The sequence below is a fragment of the Photinus pyralis genome, unplaced genomic scaffold (genome assembly GCF_008802855.1).
Source record: "Photinus pyralis isolate 1611_PpyrPB1 unplaced genomic scaffold, Ppyr1.3 Ppyr1.4_LG6, whole genome shotgun sequence".
Taxonomy (NCBI): Eukaryota; Metazoa; Arthropoda; class Insecta; order Coleoptera; family Lampyridae; genus Photinus; species Photinus pyralis.
In genome coordinates, this window is record NW_022170663.1 from 13,541,431 (window position 1) to 13,564,299 (window position 22,869).

General features: G+C 36.0%; 1 protein-coding gene across 6 annotated transcripts in view; it reads right to left on the reverse strand.

Moving 5' to 3' along the window:
* Window positions 1-22,869, reverse strand: part of LOC116174858 (flocculation protein FLO11-like) — a 148,889-nt gene that overhangs the window by 59,711 nt on the left and 66,309 nt on the right. For 5 of the 6 annotated variants that reach the window (XM_031492880.1, XM_031492879.1, XM_031492878.1 and 2 more), the window contains one exon: window positions 9,601-9,647. The exons of the other annotated variant lie outside the window; for it this stretch is intronic. The gene's annotated coding sequence lies outside the window, so the exon portion shown is untranslated. The remainder of the gene's footprint in view (window positions 1-9,600; window positions 9,648-22,869) is intronic. 6 annotated transcript variants of the gene reach the window in all.

The window sequence follows — 22,869 nt, forward strand, 5'->3', positions numbered from 1 at the left end:
CCTCTGTAAAATGGATACTTCTTAGATTATCGTGGGATGTCTCAAAATTTCCGCGAAAATGGAAAACACAATGGAACTAAGGCATGCTAGATTTCATAAATTTTTTAAATGATGAATCACGAATTTCTCTATTTTGTTGTATATCAACCATATGCATATTTTATGTTCTATAGTAAATTGATTGCTTTTTTCAAATATCGTAAAAACGGACGTAAGCATTTGCACCTATCTTGATTGCGAGATAACCGCCGTTTCGTTTCGTATAAAATTACAATCGGTACTCTAATTGTTTCCCACCGACTACCAAACAATACCCGATACTCGGCTTAAGCTGGGGAAAATGAAAACGAAATTTGACATTTTCACTTTTTCGGGGATATCTGAGTAATTTTTAAAGATTTTTCGAAAATTTCAAATGCGTTTTTTAGTCACAAAAAGGGGCAACTTTGCCCCCATTTGATCTGCACTGCATCTCTCACCGTTACGGAGATCGCAATGGTGAGCCACGAATTTGAACCACCCTGTACACTTTGTAACGTCAACCGAACCGTCGTATGATCGAGTTTGAACGCGTTATTCTTATGATGAAGTAGACATGTGATTCGAGTTTGTCAATTTTCTGTTACAGCCTGAATTCGTCCGGGGAGCTCTTTTCCGGTGACAGCTTACTACTTTAAGGGTAAGATCCTTAAGAGATCCTTTAGTTACCCAAGAGATCCTTTAGTTACCAAATTGCACATCTGTATAACAAGATACCATCTGATTTCAAAACATTAAGCCAAGTTAATTTTTAAAAAAGGCTGTGAATGCATTTCTTCCATAAAAATTAATTTTTATGCACTTAATTGCTCCCTTCAGTTGAATCTTTGCTTGTTTTCGTGTCCCATTAATTCCAATAATATACCTATATGATTATGCGTGTATGAAACGTGTACCTATATGTATATAAATAATTATGTACCTTAGTGTTCACTGGAGATATTCTTTCTTTAATTTTTTCCATGTTTATATTTTATCTGTGGCCATATCAATATTAATTTCTATATGTTATATCGGGTTAGGTGGAAGAGCAGCACATGGCATACATGTCATTGCTGAACCTCGCCCATTCCTAGTGAATAAAGGCATTTATTATTATTATTATTTTATCAGTTTTATATTGTTACTTGTACTTTCAATAGGGATAGGAATTTTTGGTCGAGTTCAAATTCTACGGTTAATACCGCTGCAGCTTAGCACCAAATGAATGCAAAAATCTCGTAGAATGCTCACCCGTTTTTATTTCTCATTGATTAATGAACGCCTACAAAATGGCTTCTTATTAACCAAATAGGATTCGTTGATTCGTTTGCTTAGTTCCTCCCTACGAATGAAATAAGAGCTAAATCAAACCCCACGTACTTTTCAAACATGCCAATTCCACATCTCATCTCCTGACAACCGGAACTCATTATAAAAACAATGCTCTACAGAAACTAAAGGATAATTCCCCAAATGTTTACAGATTTATGCTACTAGCCACATTGGAAAATCTAAATTTCCACACCCTGTAAACTTTCCATGAATGTCTAACCTACCCCTGAAATTAAACGAAAATAAAAAAAATAGAGGCCAGTTTGGATTTAAATTTTTTCTCGAATTTTCGTTGGCATTGTGATATACCTTGATTTTCCGATAAGAAATCATTTATGGTGGAATTTCAGTTATACATTTTTACACTGTTAGAAATGAAGTCTGCAACATTCAAGTCTAAATGGCTCTTTTGTCTTTTTAATTGCTTCAGGGTATTACGGCACCGCGACAGCGCAAGTGTATCTAAAATTCAATGGGTTTTACATTTACAAGGGTTTTTTTGTTTCATTCGCACTTTCCGACTTAATCAGAAAATTTCAGGATTCCAATTGACCAATAAAAAACATGGCGAACTTAGTTTCCTACACGTCATATAAAAAAGGTGGTAATTACTTAGAAAGAGGTAGAGGGAATCATTTCAACGAGTCCCACATAAGTATCATAAGAGGATAAGCTTTTATTCGTGAAGCAGAAAGCGCCAATAACACTGGTATTTTCTCTACCTGGTCCAGAAGCAGTTCACGAGCTTGCTTTTCCTCTTGCTCCAAAGACTTTTGTTTTATGAGGATCGAGTGACAAAGACGTTTCATCCAGGTTCCCAATAAACTCTGACTTGTCACGGAGATTTACGGTCAGAGTTTTGTCCAATATAGTAAAATAATCATTGATAACAAAACGAGCACTAACATGGAAAAATAATGTTGTTTTAGGAATCTTATATTGTTTGTCTCACATGCTTAGAAGCGAATTATCTAGGCGGTGTAATAAAAAAAATTAAAAAAATTAAGTAAACCCCATTTATTTTAACGTGGATGCAACGAAAAAGGATACTATAAGGTTGTCAAAAGCAAATTCAAATTTTGTGTTTACTTTATAAAATGATGGTAATTGTGCCCCAATATTTAATTCAACTACGAGTAATAAAGCCCAATTGTTTGTTCATTTTATTAATAAAGAGCATACTCACGTAGGCAAATAGTGCAACGAAATCCAAACACGATCATGTTAAAATGGGTAAACACCCTTGATTAAACTAGAGCATTTTGCAACGCTTCCACTACGCTTCTGGTTGCAGGGGTAGGTACTTACCATTAATTAACAAATTTTACACGCGAACCCACTAATTAACAAACAAAATACACGAATCGTCACACGAAGCAACATTTCAATCGAAAGGGCGAGGATCAACTGTCTGCATTTCCTAAACAAGGAAAATGGAAATTTCGCCACTAACATTCATAAATTCGCTCCAAATTTTCACCGCGGATCACCTTTGAACTTTGAATTAGAAAAATATGTAATATTTAAATAATTAATTAACAAAGTGGGCCATCAAAAGTCTTTTTCTCTCAGAAATGCGGAAGAATTAGAAATTTTATTTTTTTCTCGACGTATATAGGCTGTGTTTACATATAATATTAATAATAAACTTTCAAATCTTCGATTATTTAAAACGTCAACAAAAGCAAATGTTTCGATATAGTGGACGTCCTAGATTTCGTAATGTTAATATGCAAAAGTACGGCGGATGCCGCTGATAAAACTTACAAGGTATATAATACGTGAGGTTTCTTATACATTTCCGTTTTTTTGTTACTTTCTACCGAGTGTAGATGATTTCAATTCAAATTATCCAAATCGGACGCTCCTTCGGTTGGCTGTGGGAAATGTACCTCACTTTCCATTTTTGCTACATAAATCAAAAGCGACCTTCACAGGTGGTTTCAAGCATCAGCGTGAATGCAACTGGAATAAGTTATTAGGTGAAGGGTTTCCATTACGTTACAATTCGTAGGTCGATTGTAATATCGAAAATTTATTAAGGATGGAATGATTCCTCGCGTTATTCTCGAATGTTTTACACACGTAAGGTTAAAGTTTAAGCTCGTGACTGTGAATGGTTTTTTTTTGTTTCTTCCTCTGAATCGTGAATTGTAGCTTAAAGATTGTAAGATTTTGAAGTAATTACAACTAGAAAATCTAAAGCGATCCGGGAGCACGAAGATCCAACAAAAATGTTATTTTAACGAAAGCTTATCAAAACAATTCAATCATCGAAATAATAATGTTCCGTTGTAACGAACGGTATATGTCAAACTCCAGGTGTTGCGAGTCACGAATCCCGTCCACAGGACGAATAAGTACGTAATAAATCTTATGCCTTATCGGAATCAACCGAATTTTGTTCACGTAACACACAAACCCGCTTTAAATAATTCGCCACAATGCGGTGACATAATATTTTATGCAGTCTTGCTGGCGATCACGCGGAGACTTCAACGATAAATCAAGCGGGTAACCCCAATAGCATTGAGGTCGCTATAAGCGAAGCATAGATATTAGTAACACCCGCGTAAAAATTTATGAAAATATTGAAAAACTACTTTCTCCTTCGCATTAGTTACATCACACTTGGCTTTTTGCGAAGTTTTGACAAAAATGGCGATTTTCGTCATCGCGCCCAAATCGTAAAGCATCACAATGTAATGAATTATCCGAGTAACGATTTCAACATTTTGAAAAATTACAATTTTCCTGAATTTGGTAATTAACCGGAAGCTTTATTACCTACGCGAAAGTGCTTTTTAATTGCAATTGTTCGTTACTTAATTATTACACACGAGCCATGTACGAGTTTGGTCAATGCCCTTTAGCATTGTTATTTTAACTGTAAATAATTTAATAAACATTTTTGTATTTGTTGTATTACGCAGTTGGCCAGTATTTACTGTTATACATTAAACGAGGTACAGTTAAAGACTTCCTACAAGTTTGAACAGTATATGCAAATAGTGTTTTCTCGAGCATGTTTTGCAATTGGTAAATAGTAATGTCCGCTTCATATTGTTACGTAAGCCTTGATTACGGTCTTAAGGCAAGAAAATTATACCTTGAACCCTCGGCCTTCCTTAATTAACCTTAACTCAGGACAATTGTAAAGGTACCTAATAAGGAAAGCGGAAAATATTGGTGTAAATTTGGGTTGGGTATTGAGGGTCACAGTGAAGCTTAAGTACCTGGAAAAGAGCATCTAGGGGGAAAACTCAATGAATTGGAAGCGAAAAGAAGCGTTTTTCTAAATAGATGGTTACAGAGTTATAGGAAACGTGTCCTGAGAAGACATATTTCTTTCATTTGTATAATCGGGATACCAGCGTTATTAGTAGGGTAAATTGGATGTCTATACGTTATATAATATGTAATAACTAATAACTATCCAAAAAATGAGTTTTGTAATTTAAGTCAAAAGATTACTTTTGGAGAATTTATAAATCCATCAGGTTTTGAAAACCTCGAACAAAACCCGGAAGTTAAAATGTACCTACTGCAATCTGCAATGCTACTAAAGGAGGAATAAGTGCGGTGCGTTTGAAGAGCAGCAATGTACGTATTCACAATGGGGTTATAACGTCCTCTGGTTGCACATTAATTCCCTTTTTGGTGCAATTAATGACATATTAATTGATTCTACTGTCAAACTCGCGGAATTTGCGTTCAATTTAATAGTTCGCACTCGAATTTTCCAAGCTGGAGTTTTCTAGTAAGCTTCTACCCTTCCGCACAAATTTAGCAGCCAAAAACTACGTGGGTATTCCTTGGTAGTTCCCGACCCGAATTATTACTATTTTATTTTCAAATGTACGGTTAAACTTACCGTACTTCGAGAGTTTTATTGCACATGAGCTGCAAAGGAATTGGGTCGCCGAGATTGTTTTCTATCAAGATAGTTAGAAATGCGTTGGGAATAATGGAGAAATGCGCAATGGACGCAGATACCTATCGGATATCTTGCCCCATCCCAAAATCGAAATTTGAATGATTTCAATAGCCTCCCAGCTTTTTATTGGTGAAGAAACAAGAGGAGAAAGATGCCCGCGTTTTTCATGGGCAGCGTTTGACAAAAAAGAAAATTGACAAAAAATTAAAGGACAGAATCAAGGAATTATAGATTATAGAGATATAAAATTGAGGGTAAGAATAGAAAGGGAGGAAGGTCTTAGAGCGGAATACCCACTTAGCCGAACCTTAATGATGGGAGGAATGGAAATAGAGGAAGGAAAGAATATAAGAGGTAAAAGAAATGGCAATGCAAATAAACAATGGGGCAAAAGCGCAGATATAAAGAGAATGAAGGAAAAAGGGGCTTGGTGGCGATGACACACGTGTGAAGAATTGGAGAGAGGGGGTTCATGAATAATTTTAGAACAAGAAAGTACCTGTTCAATGAGAGAGCTGCTCATGTATGGAACGGAGAAGTACAAAGAAGATATTCTAAATGGAGGACACCACATTTACAGAGGAAGAAACTAAAATGGAAAGGATAAGGATAGTGTCATGATGCAGGGGGGTACGATTTGAGGAAAGGGTCGATAGGGAAAGCGAATTTGTGAAATAATTGTTGGCAACGAGGATGAAATGCAAAAGGAATGTGGGAAGAACAAAGAGGAAAATATTACGAAAGTAATGGATGCAGACGGGCTGAGGCCGAAATGAGGGGAGAACATAAGGAAATGAAGGTAAAAGGGATCTTGAATCTGGATGTACCAATACAACAACAGAGGGTGAAGATAGAGAGCGCACGAGGAAGTGGTACTTATAAAGATCTATTCGTCGTAAACCAGATGTTATAGCATGACGAATAAAATATTATTATTATTAATAAAGGAGTGGTTACGAAAGTATTTGTGGGCAAGAACAAAAAATATTAAAACAATAGCGAGATTCAGATGCGGAAATGAAGAGAGAGAGAGAGACAAGAAGAAAGAAAATGCGTAGAGAAAGGAGAAAACATACTGTACGCCGTACAGTGTACGGAGTCTGCTGGATGAGCACTGAGGAGGTGAGAAGTGGATGACGTGGATTTTAAAGAAAAGAAGGGGATTTTAGTTTTACTTTGTTAAAACTACGCATTTGCATATCCAAACTCAAAGATTACGCTATTCTCGTCTAAGCCCCGGTTGTACAATGTCGGTTTAAATTTCAGATTCGTTTAACTGTCGGATATCAGAAACACGATTGGTCAACTTGTGAAATATTAGCCAATCAAATACTTTAACCCACAATTTACCTATAAACTGAAATTTAAACTGGCATTGTACAACTGGGCCTTCGTCCCGTCTTTATTTCGAATATTCGGGATTTATCTTTGAAGTTGGACTTAAACCCGAAAATCTTGACTTGAAAAACTCGGAATTTCGGTTGCGACTTAAGAAATTGTGAGTTTGTTCACAACATCCTCGTTCAAGCTCAATCTCCATTTCAAATGTTCGGATTTAAACTCAAAATCCCGTCTTTACTTCGAATTATTCTGGCATGACCTCCGAATTTTGGACTTAATCCGGAATATTTTGACTTGAAACACCTCTATGAAACGCCTCTATTTCGAACATTCGGGTTGTAACCCCGAAATTCCTCAATCCCGCAAATTTTTACCTGAAATCTCGTATTTTCCGACTTTTAGCTTGAGAAATTTTGAGTTTATCAGAGAATTATCGAGTTTGTCACAAAATTGTTTTTTATCGACTTAAATAGCGAAAGTTCTGGTATAATCCCGAAAATTCCGCCCCTAACTCGAAGATCAAGATCTCTGTAACCTCACAGTTTAGCTGTCTGCGGTCTTCTACCACCCTGAGTGGGACAACTCTACCAATGACCCACCGACAACCCCTATCAAGGGTTTTTATTGTTGTTTACATCGAAAAGATTAATTTCTCGTTAATGTGTAATAAATCATTATGAATAAAATGGAAGATGATCTTTCGTCGCTTGTTTTGTAACATATCCTGCTGTGTAAACAACGTCATGTAAAAGTTAAGTGCCAATAATAATGGCGGAACACCCTATATATGATTTTATTTAGTAGCCCATTCAACGAAGGAAAAATAGAAGAAATAAATCGTGCTATGGTTGTAGGTGTCTTAAAAAACATACAAAAAATACTCTTGGAGGGGAGTAGATTATAACGGGTGAAGGGGGTTGCAAATACCCCATTTTGATTATAATTTTTTTTCCCCCCTTAAATATCTTTTTATGTATTGATCGCAGCGAAAAGAATGTATATGACCTTTTGTTTGGAGAATTTTCTGCCACCATTTACGAGTTATTTACTAACAACTAAAAAAAGGGATCTCAGCCCCCTCACCAGTTAACACCACCCCCCTTCACTGACAACTACCAATATTCGCTTTTCCCCTATTTGGGAGTTTTTAATCTTCGTTGAGTGGGTTATACGAAATAAGCACAAAGTATATTTTACTTGAATTTGTCTCAGTGTCTAGTTCCTTTTAGAATTGTTTGTAATTGCGTATTATTTATTGCTTGTTTCAATTTTATCGTTTTTGTAAATTGTTTTACTTAGATGTGTGTAGTTAATCATAAAATGTAGTCTTACCTGACGAAATTTAATTAAAACACGTGTTCTTATCGCTTTTAGAAGATGCAGGTGGTTACGATAAGCATAGTCTGTGCTCTCTTGACCTAACCGAATGCATTTAAATTCTAACTAAAAAGGTGTTTAGATGATCGAATTTTGGAGCTGGGATGCGCAATTAAGTAAGCCTAATTAACGATTGGCATTTAAACGAGTTGCTCTCAAAAGAAGCGCGCTTGAATTTTGACACCGATCCCGTATTTTTAAGACTTCTGGAACGACGTAATTAATTAAAGAATTTTTATTTTTGGGCTTTATCGGAAAGCAAGCCTTCGAGCTGGGGAAAACCGTCGAGTCGGCGTTCCGAATCCTGAACAGAAGCAGGTTTCCGTACCTGCTGGTGGCCCTCGAAGCACTTGCGTTCCGCCGTTCCCTACCGCCGCGCCGCCACCGTCTACATATATTTTATATTATAAATAGATGAGTGCGGGGTATTACGTTCAAACAAGCTTTGTAAGCTTTTCCATTTCGAAGGAATTTTGTTTCGATTTCGCTTCGGAATACATTTTTGTCATTGTCAATCATTAATTGTGTGTTTATTCCAATCCTTTATGCGACTCAAATAGTGTCTTCATGTCAGATTTTTCTATTCATCCCCAAGATTTATTTCAGGTGTTAATCAAGATTTGTGTAAAATAAATTCTTTGGAATTTTCGGAAGTTGATCGTGGCAACCGAGTCTCTCAAATTGAGAAGTTATAAGTCAATATTTGGATTTTCCTTTATAGCAGGCTAGGTGGTACCATTGCACACAGAACTCGTTTTGAATAAAATAATTGTGAATTTTGTAGATTTTTTGCGTTTCCGGACTAAATACTGAAACTTGATAAGGGGATAAATAAACATATTAGCGTAGTTGAAAAACCGATCTGGAATTGTCAACTGTACTGCCTTCTGAAATTCAAAAGTAATCTGATCTAAGAACACTATAAATATCGCTATATGAAGCTATAATAGAAGTTGAAACTGGAAGTCCTTAAGGTTAGCAATTAACTATTAATTGGGGAAGACTAATTAACGAAGAATTGTTTAAAATTTAAAAATAAAGTTGTAAATTCCTTACTAATTGCATAGAAAAGTTTGATAGCAATAAATTACATTTATGTTTCAATGACATAATAACCATTTAACTTTTTGTGGTCTTGATTACGTACTTAATGAGCCGGTACAAACTTTGGTACCAACTTATTCAAAATTGCAAGTCCGTAACCTTTTTTTCAAACCATTTGCGGTGTAATATTGAACTCTTTCGCTTCCGTACTGTACTTCAGCGGTGTCTCTTTGCTGCTTATAAGGTGTCCAACGTAATTAATCGAGTTTTAATTACAGTAATGAGGATAATTATCCATTTTCATGTCAAATGTCGTTAGAAAACCGGACGGATTCGATCAGCAAGATGACGATGCTCACGCTATAAGTATCTTTTTCATTTTCGCATTTTACTACAGAATAAGAAACGACCGTGGAACAATCCTACTTCTTAATTTAGAACGCGTGCCATGTATTTAACTAGATAGTCAAGTCATTAATTACAGTTTGTCTAAGGACAAATCCGGTGCACTTGAATTTATGCAAATTAATTGATGGGGTTAAACTTACCCGAATCGAATCACGCTCGCTCCGCGTACAGTATAGGTATGCTGCACCTGAAACGAGAAATAGGTCATTTTTTTCAGAAAAAACCAGATCGAGGCGTTTGAAACTGTAATTTTATATTATAGAGAAGTAAGAAATCAAGATAACTGTCCTACTTCAAGCCTATTTGTAATTCTATAATCGGTAATGCATTTTTTAACGTGCGTTTTTGTTCCACTTCAGATGACCTACCCGCGATTTTTCTTCTTGATCTACGCCAACAATACAGGAAAATGGCACTGGAAGATAAATGTTCCAAATACCAACAGTGGCACGCCTATTGTTAGTAATATACCATCAGCCAGATGTTCGAGGTTAAAACGTAGATGGTGATGGCAAAACGTTTACAAGGGCGGCAAAGAATTTTTGCATCCTGTTACTATCAATCTTGGTACAATCTCTTTTCATATACGTATGGCCATTAAGCTCGGCACTTATTGAGCCTTGAACGGATTGCGAACAACTTCAATGACATTGGCCGTTCGTAGGTGCTAAGATGATTAATTGAGTTTTTGCTGGTACCTCGATACTCTTGTCTGGTTAATTCGTGGACCCACGTCTCAATACATTGACAGGTAAGTACTGAAGTATATGTCAAATAAACATCCTATTTCAGAATCAAACAAGAGTTTCGTCTGAGAGCTACGTTTTCAATAACGAGAGGGTCTCCGAAACTGCAATTTTGGACTGAAAAGTGAAAATTGTCAATATTACATGAATTATGCTTCTGTTGTTCAAACCAAATAAAATGCCACGAATATAATCAAACGCATGCTTTAAATTAACTGCTCGAATAGCTTTTTCTACAAAAAAAATTAAGTAGAAAGAGGTACATGAAAAGTGTTTTAAATTAATTAGATTAATGTAGCCTTGTACGAAATCGTTAGTTATGATCCTCTGTCATAAAAAATAGGTGTAGGTTCAATATAGGGAAGTGTGAATGTTGAGTTCCCGTCTGTGGCCCACACATAGAAATCGCGGTTGTTTATTTTCGAGACTCGTTTGGAATTCTGCCCTCAATGACATCAGGTGAGGTTGGCAAAAACGCTACCCAATCGTAATTTTCACCAAAATTCGACATGAATAGCGAAATTTGGTACAAAAATTGGACAACATTCGATCTAGATCGATTTGATTCGTTCGGAAAGGTTGAAACGAAGTTTACCCTCAGTGGCACCGAGAAACTTTCCCAATGTCTACGATTTTAACAAAAGTTCCACTTAAATGGCGAACATTGTTAAACAAAAATAGGTGGAAAGTGTTTCGATATAGCACTCGTTCAGGAGTAGTCTCAAAATCGTGAAGTAAGTTCGGCATAAACGCATCTCACTCGGCCAATCCCTGCGATTTTAACTAAAATTCCACTTGACTGGCTTCGAAGTCGCATTTAACTCGTGGTTAAATTAAACAAATTAGGCAAGCAGTGCTTCCAAACCCAGGATAGCGTATTGTTTTACCATTACTGTCGAGCAAATAACGACTGGGTGCAATCAGTTTTTCCTAGAAGGGGGTTGACCACATTCCTTCTTTGAATTAAAATAGAGAGATTTAATTTCCCAATGTTCAGCGAAAGCGAGCGTTGCAGTAAACTTTGCATGATTACATTGTGCTTAGTGTCATTAGAAGCGCGCTTAATCAGTATAGATTTTGAGATTTGTCTCTGATTTGTAGGACATCTGGGGAAAAAAGATGATTTAATTTTGGAACGTTATCCCCGGAGTTCCAGTCCAATATTTTTTGGGAATTCTATATACGGTAACAGCATGATTTAGGGGGATCTTTTCCGTTTTGGCTTCGTGTTATTTTGGGAAATCTATACCGTTTCCGTGTACCGTATTCTGTTACCAAGGATTCGAAAGCGGTTCCTAATATTTCCAAAATAAACTAAAATCTCTAAATTCCTGCGTTTGAAATGTAACCTTAGTTCCTTTTAGATTTCTAAGGTAGAATCCAAAACAATTCGTACTTTTTCGATCGGACTACTCAATCAAAAGTTATGGACTAGAAACCAATTTCGAAAGAAAATTCAAAGGGCTGTAACTCTGATCTAGTAGCCCAATCTTGGATCTGTTTGAAATTATGGATTCTACAGGCCACATTCTATAAGGAAATTTTTTTCCGGGTCGATCTGAAACAATTTTTTCTTCGGGGCTCAAAAAAAGGCAGTGTATAACCTTCCTTTTTTACCAAAAATTGACTGCACCAAAATTTCTCGGGAAAACACTTTTTGTTATTAATTTCGGTGCGTAGAATCCAAAACAATTCGTACTTTTTCGATCGGACTTCTCAATCAAAGGTTTTGGACTAGAAACCAATTTCGAAAGAAAATTAAAAGGGCTGTAACTTTTGAACTAGTGGCCCAATCTTGGAACTGTTTTAAATTATGGATTCTACAGGCCACATTCTATAAGAAATTTTTTTCCGGGTCGATCCGAGACAATTTTTTCTTCGGGGCTCAAAAAAAGGCAGTGTATAACCTTCCTTTTTTACCAAAAATCGACTGCACCAAAATTTCTCGGGAAAACACTTTTTCTTATTAATTTTGGTGCGTAGAATCCAAAACAATTCGTACTTTTTCGATCGGACTTCTCAATCAAAAGTTTTGGACTAGAAACCAATTTCGAAAGAAAATTCAAAGGGCTGTAACTTTTGAACTAGTAGCCCAATCTTGGAATTGTTTGAAATTATAGATTCTACAGGCCACATTCTATAAGAAAATTTTTTTTCCGGGTCGATCTGACACAATTTTTTTTTCGGGGCTCAAAAAAAGGCAGTATATAACCTTCCTTTTTTACCAAAAATCAACAGCTCCAAAATTTCTCTGGAAAACACTTTTTCTTATTAATTTTGGTGCGTAGAATCCAAAACAATTCGTACTTTTTCGATCGGACTTCTCAATCAAAAGTTATGGACTAGAAACCAATTTCGAAAGAAATTTCAAAGGGCTGTAACTTTTGAACTAGTAGCCCAATCTTGGAACTGTTTGAAATTATGGATTCTACAGGCCACGTTCTATAAGAAAAATTTTTTCCCAGGACGATCTGACACAATTTTTTTTTCGGGGCAAAAAAGCAGTGTATAACCTTCCTTTTTTACCAAAAATCGACTACACCAAAATTTCTCGGGAAAACACTTTTTCTTATTAATTTTGGTGCGTAGAATCCAAAACAATTCGTACTTTTTCGATCAGACTTCTCAATCAAAAGTTATAGACTAGAAACCAATTTCGAAAGAAAATTCAAAGGGCTGTAACTTTTGAACTAGTAGCCCAATCTTGGAACTGTTTGAAATTATGGATTCTACAGGAGATAAAACCGTTTAAATTTGTCGGTTAGGGAAGTACAGGTGCTTTGCCCATTAACTAATATATATGGGTAAAAAAGGAAAAGGTTTATTACAAATCTCGATCTGGAAATTAAAACGAAAACAAGTATGTATGTTTTACCTTGCCTCTTAATTAAATTGTGTAATTGAAAAACGTCCCACTTCATGTTTTAATAAATTTTTCACCTCGTACAATTAACTATGTATTATTTCGTTTATTTATTCTTATAATTAAGCACACAAGGTAATTGCAACAGTGTTAGAATTTGTAATGTCGCCTAATGAATTTTAAAATAGCGACGCACGTCCATGATCGTGAACTTCGCCATTGTCGTAATTGTACATGTAAGTACAATGCTGCCTTTTTATATTCCGCTGTCATTCTAATCGCCGAAGCACGTCGATTTCTAAATCATACGCATCAGCATTGAGGTCAATTCCATTGTGCGTACACCTTTCTCTGCACATCGACCATTTCTTGGTCAATGGTGTTATTAACTTCAATTATCTAATAGCAAAACGACCAGTGATGTGGTCCCTAACTCCCTTTTGAAAACTGTTTTACTAAGCTCACGAGGTGCAATCCACGTTTTCTAGCAGCCCATTGAACTACCGTCAAAATAAAGACTTATAATAAACAGAAAGCGTTTAAATGTATACGTAAAGCTCTCCGAATTCTGGCCAAAGCACCTACTCAACTGTCAGTGTCTGCTTTTTAATGTAAGCAACTAACCCCATGGACAATGGCAGTATCAGCGAAACGTCTTATTTACCTTGTACCGTATATGTTTATGTAAAAAATAAAATGCAGTACGAATAGCAAGTAATTTTTTATGGTAAGACATGTAGGAGGTTGCTCGGCATCCACATTTACTAGGCGTAAGCGTCTCCATAAATGCAAATAATTCGTCTAACCTAGTTAGGTGCGACTTACCGCGTATGATTCATAATAACAGCATGCCGCAGATATTAAAAATTACTCCGCCAGTTACCATCGTTTTTGCTTAATTGTTGAGATAATTAATGATCATGCTTTCTATCACGACCGCGTATGTACTTAATCCGATAAAAAATTCCCATGATTCTCTACAAAATTTGATGCGTGTACATACTTCTTTAGTAATGTTAATACTTTCTACACTAAGATAATGCGATTTGATGTTAAATTTCGCTAGTTGGGAACGAAGGCGGTAATTATATTTAATTATCATGGCAATGCCTTTCTGGAAGGTAATTATTACAGTCAAATTCTGAAGAATCATTTACATTTCTCTTTAATGTGGTTAACCTGTTAACTTTCGTTTATGTAAAAGGCACAAGTACAGATCCTCATCCAAGTGTTGATTATTCATCTTCGTTAGGTATAGAAGCAGGACGAATCTCAAGGAACAAGTACAGGGCGAGGTATTTTAGAAACGCCACCATCGAATAGTAAAATATGGAAGGCTAAGGAATTCATTCTAGGCGAACTCGGAAAACTTGCCAACAGAACAACCTCAAGCTCTGTCTCTCTCCACATTAAATGCAGCCACATCATAAACTTGCCCCGGAAGAAATTTATGTTAATACCCCAATGGAATAGTTCAACAGTGGTATTTCTCTAAAGGTAAAAGCGGAAATTTATCTGTGAATTTTTTGTGGTAAGTTACCAGTTCGCAGAGCGAAATTACCGCGTGAGATAGGTAATTACGTTCATTCGAGACCGTATTTTTGCCATTATTTAGATGCGAAGATACGAAATGACAAAATTCTTATCGCAACGACCGGATTTGAATGAGATAAATTGAACAAAACATTATTTCCAGATGTCTTTTTAAATAAACAGTAAAATAAAGTAAAAATACTAAGTGATTATTACAAAACTAATCAACAAATAATTCTTAAACAAGATCACATTGGCTTCAAATTCAAATGCCATGATCAAAATTTTGTTCAATGTCAAATTAACGACCCTATGTATGCTTAAAGAAAATTGAAATTCACATATACAGAGTGACCCAACATTATTATAGGTGCGGATTTGATTTTTTCAAAAATTGAGCAAGCTTTCTAAATGGTGTGGGTTTTTAGCATTCTGTAGGTTCTTTAGATTCTGCAAATTCTGTAAATTTGGAAATCTAGCACATCTTGCAAATATTATAGATCCAGTAGCTAATGCAGCTTGTAAGTTCTAAATTCTGAAGGTATCTAGTCCCTGTCAATTTTATGGATGCTGTGTAAAATTGTAAATTCAGAAATATGCCATCGATTTCATTACATATAGATCCTGAAGAAATTTATAGGATGGATCGCGGCTAGGGAATGCAATCCCGCAGGAAAATCTCAATCCCGGTATTTGCGGGAACGTTAGATGTTAATCCCGCGGGATCCCGGTATTTGCGGGATCTCGGTATTTTTAAATAAATTGGCAAATAAGCAATTTTGTGCAGTTAACTCCTGTATTAAACTAAATCGCTAATTATCACAATATTCAACAAAAAAGTACCTTCAGCCTAACTTAGAACTCAAAAAAATCACCTGTAAAGCACAAAAAGGTGAACTTCTAAAGTGTCTCAAAAATCATAGTACATTTTTAACGAAAAAGTTTAACAATTATTTAAAAAATAACTTCTCCGCTATGCGTTTCATTACCAATGTAAACAGTGTCGTCCTCTTGGTCGACAAGTTCCTCAGTCCCGCAAATCCCGCGGGATCCCGCTCCATTTATGTGCGGGATTAATCCCGCAAAAAGGCTGCGGGATCCCGGTATTTCGGGATCCCGCGATCTCGGTATTGCATTCCCTAATCGCGGCAATCTGTTACGTTCGTTTTCATAACAATTTAAATTCCGTTTAAATAATTCCCATTTGATTTCTACGCCATTTAGGTATTTCCTTTGTAAACCCGTGTAGTTAAGATGTTTATTACCTACTGTAGGTCTTTGTTTCGCAAGCAGAGGTCCTGCAAATGTTTTCCTAATTTTATCTTGATATAACGTTTGATTACATACTGGTTTTCGATCCAATCGAATTGTAATTGCTACATTTGTTTGATAGTCACTTAACAATTATAGCTCCGTTGTGTTCTGCGGAAGCGTGTTTTGATTTTGATAATTTTCCAGACTACGAGTTAATCCCTTTGTGCTAAAAATTGATTTAAATTTAATATTGACCCTTCAGATCTAGATCTAAATAAGGCCTATCCGGTTTACTATTATCTACTACATTCCCCTTTTTTTTTATTTTTGCTAGTGTACAAACAAGAACCCCGTTATTCACCCCGACAGACCTCTAATTTGCCTTATCTTACCGTGTGCTTATAAAGGTAAATCTCTATTATGATACTTGGCAGGAAGTCATCATTTATTTTTTTAAAACTGTTTTCTTTAATTTATCCCATCAAGAACGCTGTTTTTCATTGTTCTCCATCCGACATCTAAATATTTTGATTTGTTATTACAAAAGCGAACATTCTAGAAATCCCGATAGACATCTAGGAGCAATGAAAGGCGGATGTGACGCATTCTTTCGGGGAAATATGACGTGTTTGTTATAGAACAGTCGGAAGCTTTCGGGAGCACTCGAAGAACATTCTAGAAAGCATGTTGTTTGGTATATAAGCAAATCGAATTGTGTTTCGAGTGAGTTCCAACATCAATGCGCTCATGTTGTGTTATAAATTGCGAGTGATAAATAATAATTACTGTTATGAACTAATTCATTTCAAGACTGTTATAAATTTATTGTTAGTTAATTGTTAATCAATAAATCACGTAATAAAATTTACGTTACACTACATTTACAAGCTGCTTATCAAGAAAGAAGAGAGAGTAGATCCCAAATTTGGGACAAAGTTGGTATGAAGGTTCGAATGGTTCGAATCATATCAGATCAGATTTTTCAGGCCCACTTCACCAACTCAATTCCGAGTCATTACAGAAAAGACACAATCAGTAGGCAATTTCGAGAAAAATCTTTCCAATTGCTCAGGCTAACTATCATGCTATGACACAACATTTTCAATTTTCGATTTATAACTCGAAATATGCCGATATCCAAATACTGGAATTCAAATTCTGACTTGCAACTTGGGCCATTTAAGAACGAGAACATGTTACCTAAATGCGATTTTTAAAAGTGTAGCGATAGATGGAAATTTTCGAGGTTAAGTTTCTGGTAAAATCAGAAATTTCGGAATACAGCCCCTTGTGGATGCAATTGATATTGGCAACAAAAAATGACGCAAGAGGGTACAAGGGCTTCTTGCCCTAAACTTGAGGAATTAAAGGTATATCTGCTACTAAAGCTCTTTTTTGTAACTTTTAGGTAATGTTTGAAGCTCTTGGTAGGTACTCGTATAACGCAAAGTTCAATTTGATATGAGTTTGATTTGAGTGAATTGAATTAAATGTAATTAGATACCAAAAACCCTTTAAGCCATTTACAATTCAGCTTGAATTGGAGTCATGTCCAACTCTAAATTCAGGTCGGGATAAAAATGCAGCACGTACGTAATCAATTTCTTAATTAAAATCAAGCATCACGATAAAATACGGTTTTTCTTGTTGAGCTGTGCTAGATTATTTCAAACATCCTCGTTTAATTGGCCAAGGCAAATACTACAGCAGCAACCACGTTTACTAGTTTTTATTCAAATGGCAGTATACAACATTCCTAGCAAGGATATTTCGTACTTTCTTAGGTGGCATTAGAAATTTTCCACCGTTAATTAAACGGCACCTTTAAATACTTGCATGTGTCGGCATAAATTTACATGTAAACTAATGAATGCATTTGAGCATATGGGGAAAAAAAAGGGTCTAATTATTGTTTTCGCCGCCGGTAAATACAGAACACGTGAATATTGTGCGATGGCCACACCTGCGTTAATGCCGCTTATTTCCATTTACGTTTGTCCCACTGACATTACGTAACTGTACATAATACCAGACGCATTTACGGCTGTTGGTATACGTAGACGAGCACATATGCAAATGCAAATAAATGCAAGTGATCGCTCTGCATTTTATGCATGCAAGTTCACTATTCAATGACCAACTTTTGCTTGCGAAAACTGACACTTTATTAGTTTTGAGGACGACGAAATTGGAAAATGAGTCAAAGCCTTTACTGATCTGTTGAAGTTCCAGGTGGACAAATAGAGAATCAGGGTTTCGAAAGATACCTACAGATAAAGACAAGCGTGGGAGACCATCGAGATCGTGGAATGAGAACCCTGAATAATTGTAAAATAGACTTGGCCTTGCGAAAAGAATTGAGCAGGCAACACAAGTTATAAATTGATTTTTTAACATTAATTGTGGGTTTATACAATCATCTAGAAATAGCCAATAGAAACAAAGGTTTATTGTGCGTCACTAACCAACGAAACCATACATTTGTTTCTATTGACTATCCAATGATAGTGAACCAATGATAATGATTGTAGAAACCCCTCATAAAGTTATGAACAATTGAGCTCAATATGTATTACTTACTTCCAAAACTTACACGTAGAGATGAATATTTACAAAGAACATTTTAATTGAAAAATTAGCACAATAACTTTCATAGGATACTTCAGGACGATTTAATAATGGAAATCCAAATATCTTAGTATGAGTATAAATAAGTTACAAGAATTTGCTCCTTTCTTGGTTATATAGGGTGTTCGCAAATGTACCAGATTTCATGCTGATTTCACTAACTGAACTATTTTACCATTTATATGCACTAACCAACCACACTAAAGGCAAAGGTTCAATTATCACAGTGGACTGTCACGGGATCGGCAAGATTCCCAAAACTACCCTGGTTAATGACGATGTCAATAGAATTGTGAATGTGTAACGGTAACTCTAAATCTTCGAATTTTATATAGATTTTGGGAATTAAAGCAGTTGAGATATCACATATAGAAAATTTACAGGGTGTCGGCTGATTTTTTAATAAATTGCGTGGATAGTGGAATTTCAAGAATAAATCTGTAAGTACTTGGTGCAAGTGAAGACTGTCCTTTCTGCGTCTTTTAATTTCTGTAGAGCATTGTTTCAATAATAGGTCCGAGATGTCTCTGTAACTAGAGCTAAAATGGGTATCTTAATTGGCCTTATCTACTCCAAACCACTGAATAAGCATTTCAGTATCGTGAAAAATGCAACATTATACGTTGGTCATACGTGGGATGTGATTTATAAGAAGCCATTTTGTGGGAATGAGCAAGGATAGAAGGGATCCTTACGGGGAGATTTTTGGAATTAATTCGCTGCGTAGGGATTAACCGTAGATTTGCGAGTAAAAATTTAATTTCGAGATTGCAGATGAGACCGCGATATAGCATAATTCCGTTTTTAGTTACGGGAGTCTTAACCTCAAGCTCACTGGTAAAAATATAGTTTCTTTGCGCGCAAGATAACCGTTTCGGTGATAAAATTCGTTTATGTGCCAACGTGCCACGTTTGGTGAAATTTGGGAAAGTAATGTACGTATGTTTCGGGAAAGAGCGAATAAATTCAGGAGCTCATCCGAAAAGGAAATATTACGTTTTAAACGAGTCCAGTTATAAACATTTTGTCGTTGTGTATGTGCACTATAAGTCTAAATAATAACTCATTTTTAAAGCAAAAGAGCCTTACAGGCTTTTAACAAAGCGGCCACCAGTATGGTGGGATAAAGACTGTAATCAAGTTATTGTTTTGAGAAAGGAAGCTATCAAACGGTACAAGGCTCATCGAATCTCGAAAATTATATTAAATATCAGCCAATGATGGCCTATTCAAAACGGTCTTGAAATATAAAAATAAAAAAGTAATCGTAAACGATTTACAAAAAGGCCATTTCCACTTGCATTCATTTCCCATTTGTAAGGTGCAACTTCTATTAAAATTTCGGTAAAATCCGACCACAAATTAGAAAGTTAAAGTTGCATAATATGTGCAATCTATTTTTGACTTACTACTTCTATTTCAGTTTATAAGAAGAATCCTACACTAACATTTTAGAAGAATTGGTTCACAAATAAAGAATGTGGGTTTTGGGCATGCGCAACAATTATTGTTTTGTGTGTTTTTAGTCGGATCGAATTATGCATAAGCCAAACAAATTTATTTGATTCGGCTTTAGTTTTTACCTTTATTCGAGGTGCCTCCACACATTTCATTTAAATATCTTCTTAAATAAAGAAAACGGATTGCGCATGTGCAAAACAAATGTTTTGATTCGACATTAGTTTCCCGTTCATTTAAATATCTTAACAAAGGAAAATTGGATTGCACAAATACAAAAGTTATCGTGGACAACGCACAACTGCACACGGGCAGACAGTAATACAACATTATAAACGATCTCTAGGATCGTTAATAAACGGCAAAAGTGTAAAATTATGATATATGAAAAACATAGATTTTTCACCATAACTTCTTTCTCAAGCGGCACAAAAAAATCCTTCCTCAGTGCAAGCCTCGACACCATAACGAACCGTGCGAAAAAAGTAGAACATATAGCTCTTAAGATAAAGAACTAGTTACGACCGGACGGACGGACAGATGAACGAACAGACGGACGGGCAGTCGAATGGACAGACAAAGTGGCCACACTAGCGCATTTTTTTATAATTTTTGTGGAAATGCACTAAAAATTAGATTGCCCATGCGCAAAACGAATTTCTTGATTTGGCATTAGTTTTACTTTTACTCGAGGTGCCTACATACAAAATTTCATTTAAATATCCCCAGTCAGGTAGCTAGGAATATAAAAATTTGTACCGTAATCATCGGATTTATGTCAGAACTTTCACAAATACTGCAATTGGACTGCATTTGGTAGGTGACGGTATACCACAAGGGTCAATACCGAGTCCCACTTTATTTAACTTGTACACCTTGGATTGGTTTGGTACACTATCGCGCGAAGCCGATGTTATCCAATACGCTGACGACTTTGTATTATATGCATACTTCTGATCAAAAACTGACAGTCAAGTTAAACTTTGGTTAAACCATGCTAATATTACAACCATGGCTGTTAAATAACAGATTTGAGCGCTTTTTGTGTTTATTTTTCATTATAATATGGTTTTTCACCTATAACTTTTGACGTACCGAAACGATCTTAACATATATCGGTAATTCTTTTACATTTTGACCTGTAGAATCCAAATCGCCCAGAAAATTGAAAATCGTACCAGCACTAAATCGTCGGTGGTATTTTTTTATCGTAGGAGGGAGTACAATGTTTGACGGTCTATTTTAAAACCGTAGACATTGCTTTTTGGTTAAGAATTAAGTAGTTTTTTTGGGATTGTATTTCAATCTTTAACGTTTCTATTTTTTTTCTTTGCGCTTGTTTTTCACTCCGTGATTTCACCTTTCATCGCACGGTTCACATTTAAAATTGTTATCACCGCTGATCCCCTTCTATGTATGCTTTCTCCTTGTCGTACAGTTCAAAGTTGGGAATCTTTTAAGTTTAGTATTTGGTTACCTGAGATTGAAGGGGATCAGCGGTGATAACAATTTTAAATGTGAACAGTGCGATGAAAGGTGAAATCACGGAGTGAAAAACAAACGCAAAGAAAAAAAGTAGAAACGTTAAAGACTGAAATACAATCCCAAAAAAACTACTTAATTCTTAGCAGAAAAGCAATGTATACGGTTTTTAAAAAAACCGTCATACATTTATGGTGCAATTAAGCTAGCCGATATAGAATTCCCTGTGGTCAAAGAGGTCACATCTAATGCTAGATGACAAACTGTCGTGGTCAAAACACTTCAGCAGTCTCGTGCCCAAACGTGAAAGATCACTGAACGGCTTATGACTCGAGTAAGTTGGGATGTCTATACTTCAGTCTCAGACTTTTCGTCCAAAGAAAAACCAAAAAAGATCGACATTATGTAAAACAAAGCCCTGAGACTAGCCGTCGGAGCCATGCGTTCTACACACCAATAATTGCGTTACTGCATAAGAACCCCCGCTCCTCCCGCCCTACAAGTTTTTGGCTGTCAAATACGTAGCTAAAATCCAGCAATAAACGCTAATTTCTAGATAAACAAACTCACTGGACCGTTTTGGCAAACGAAAAGTTCGCCACCCTTATCCAAGGCCTACTTTTAGGGAATACTTAAGGCCTAGAAAGATGCTTTCCACAGTATACTGGGCAGCCGCACCATCACCGTACCTTAGGGTGTTTTAAACTAAACGATTCTATATCCATATTTACAGCATAGGCAATCTGACCCAATGTTTATTTGGGTCCCCCACAATTTCTAAAAGTGCTTCAAAAAACATAACACGCAACCCGGTGCTAAGACTTTTAGTACTTAACTTCGATAATGTACACGTGCGAATGCTCTCAGAAAACAATTTCCCCACTCCTTCACGTTTCGAGACCGACGCGACGCCACTTTATGGCGCGAATCTTGTTCTACCAATCAAATTCGTTGTTGGAATTTTTTTCCTTCATGCAGGATAAATTCGCGCAGTAATCTATGAAAAAACGAATCCTTTCCCTTTGAGCATGATTGATTTGGATTGGACCAACACTATTAATCAAGTATATAAAATGACGACATTTTCCTGGTTATCTAGTAGCCAAAAATCAGCAATTCAGTGTCCGAAAAAGTTTCATTGCTTTTTCCATCTTACCGAGAATTTTGAGACATCTGACTGCTCTCCATTTCGAGCTAGAGTAACCTAAGAAATATCCATTCCACAGAGGAAACCGATTCAATTTTGTATGCGAAGGAAATCACCGAATTCAGGAAGCATTGTTTTCAGAAAGGTATTGTTCAATTTTCAATTTCTCATTGTATAAATTAAATTGTTTTGTATTGAGCTGTTTAATAATCTAAATCATAAGAGAAAACAATTTTCATATACGTGAAATAGTAATTAGAGTTTCGCGTGATTATTAAACGAGACCAATTTGTTTAGA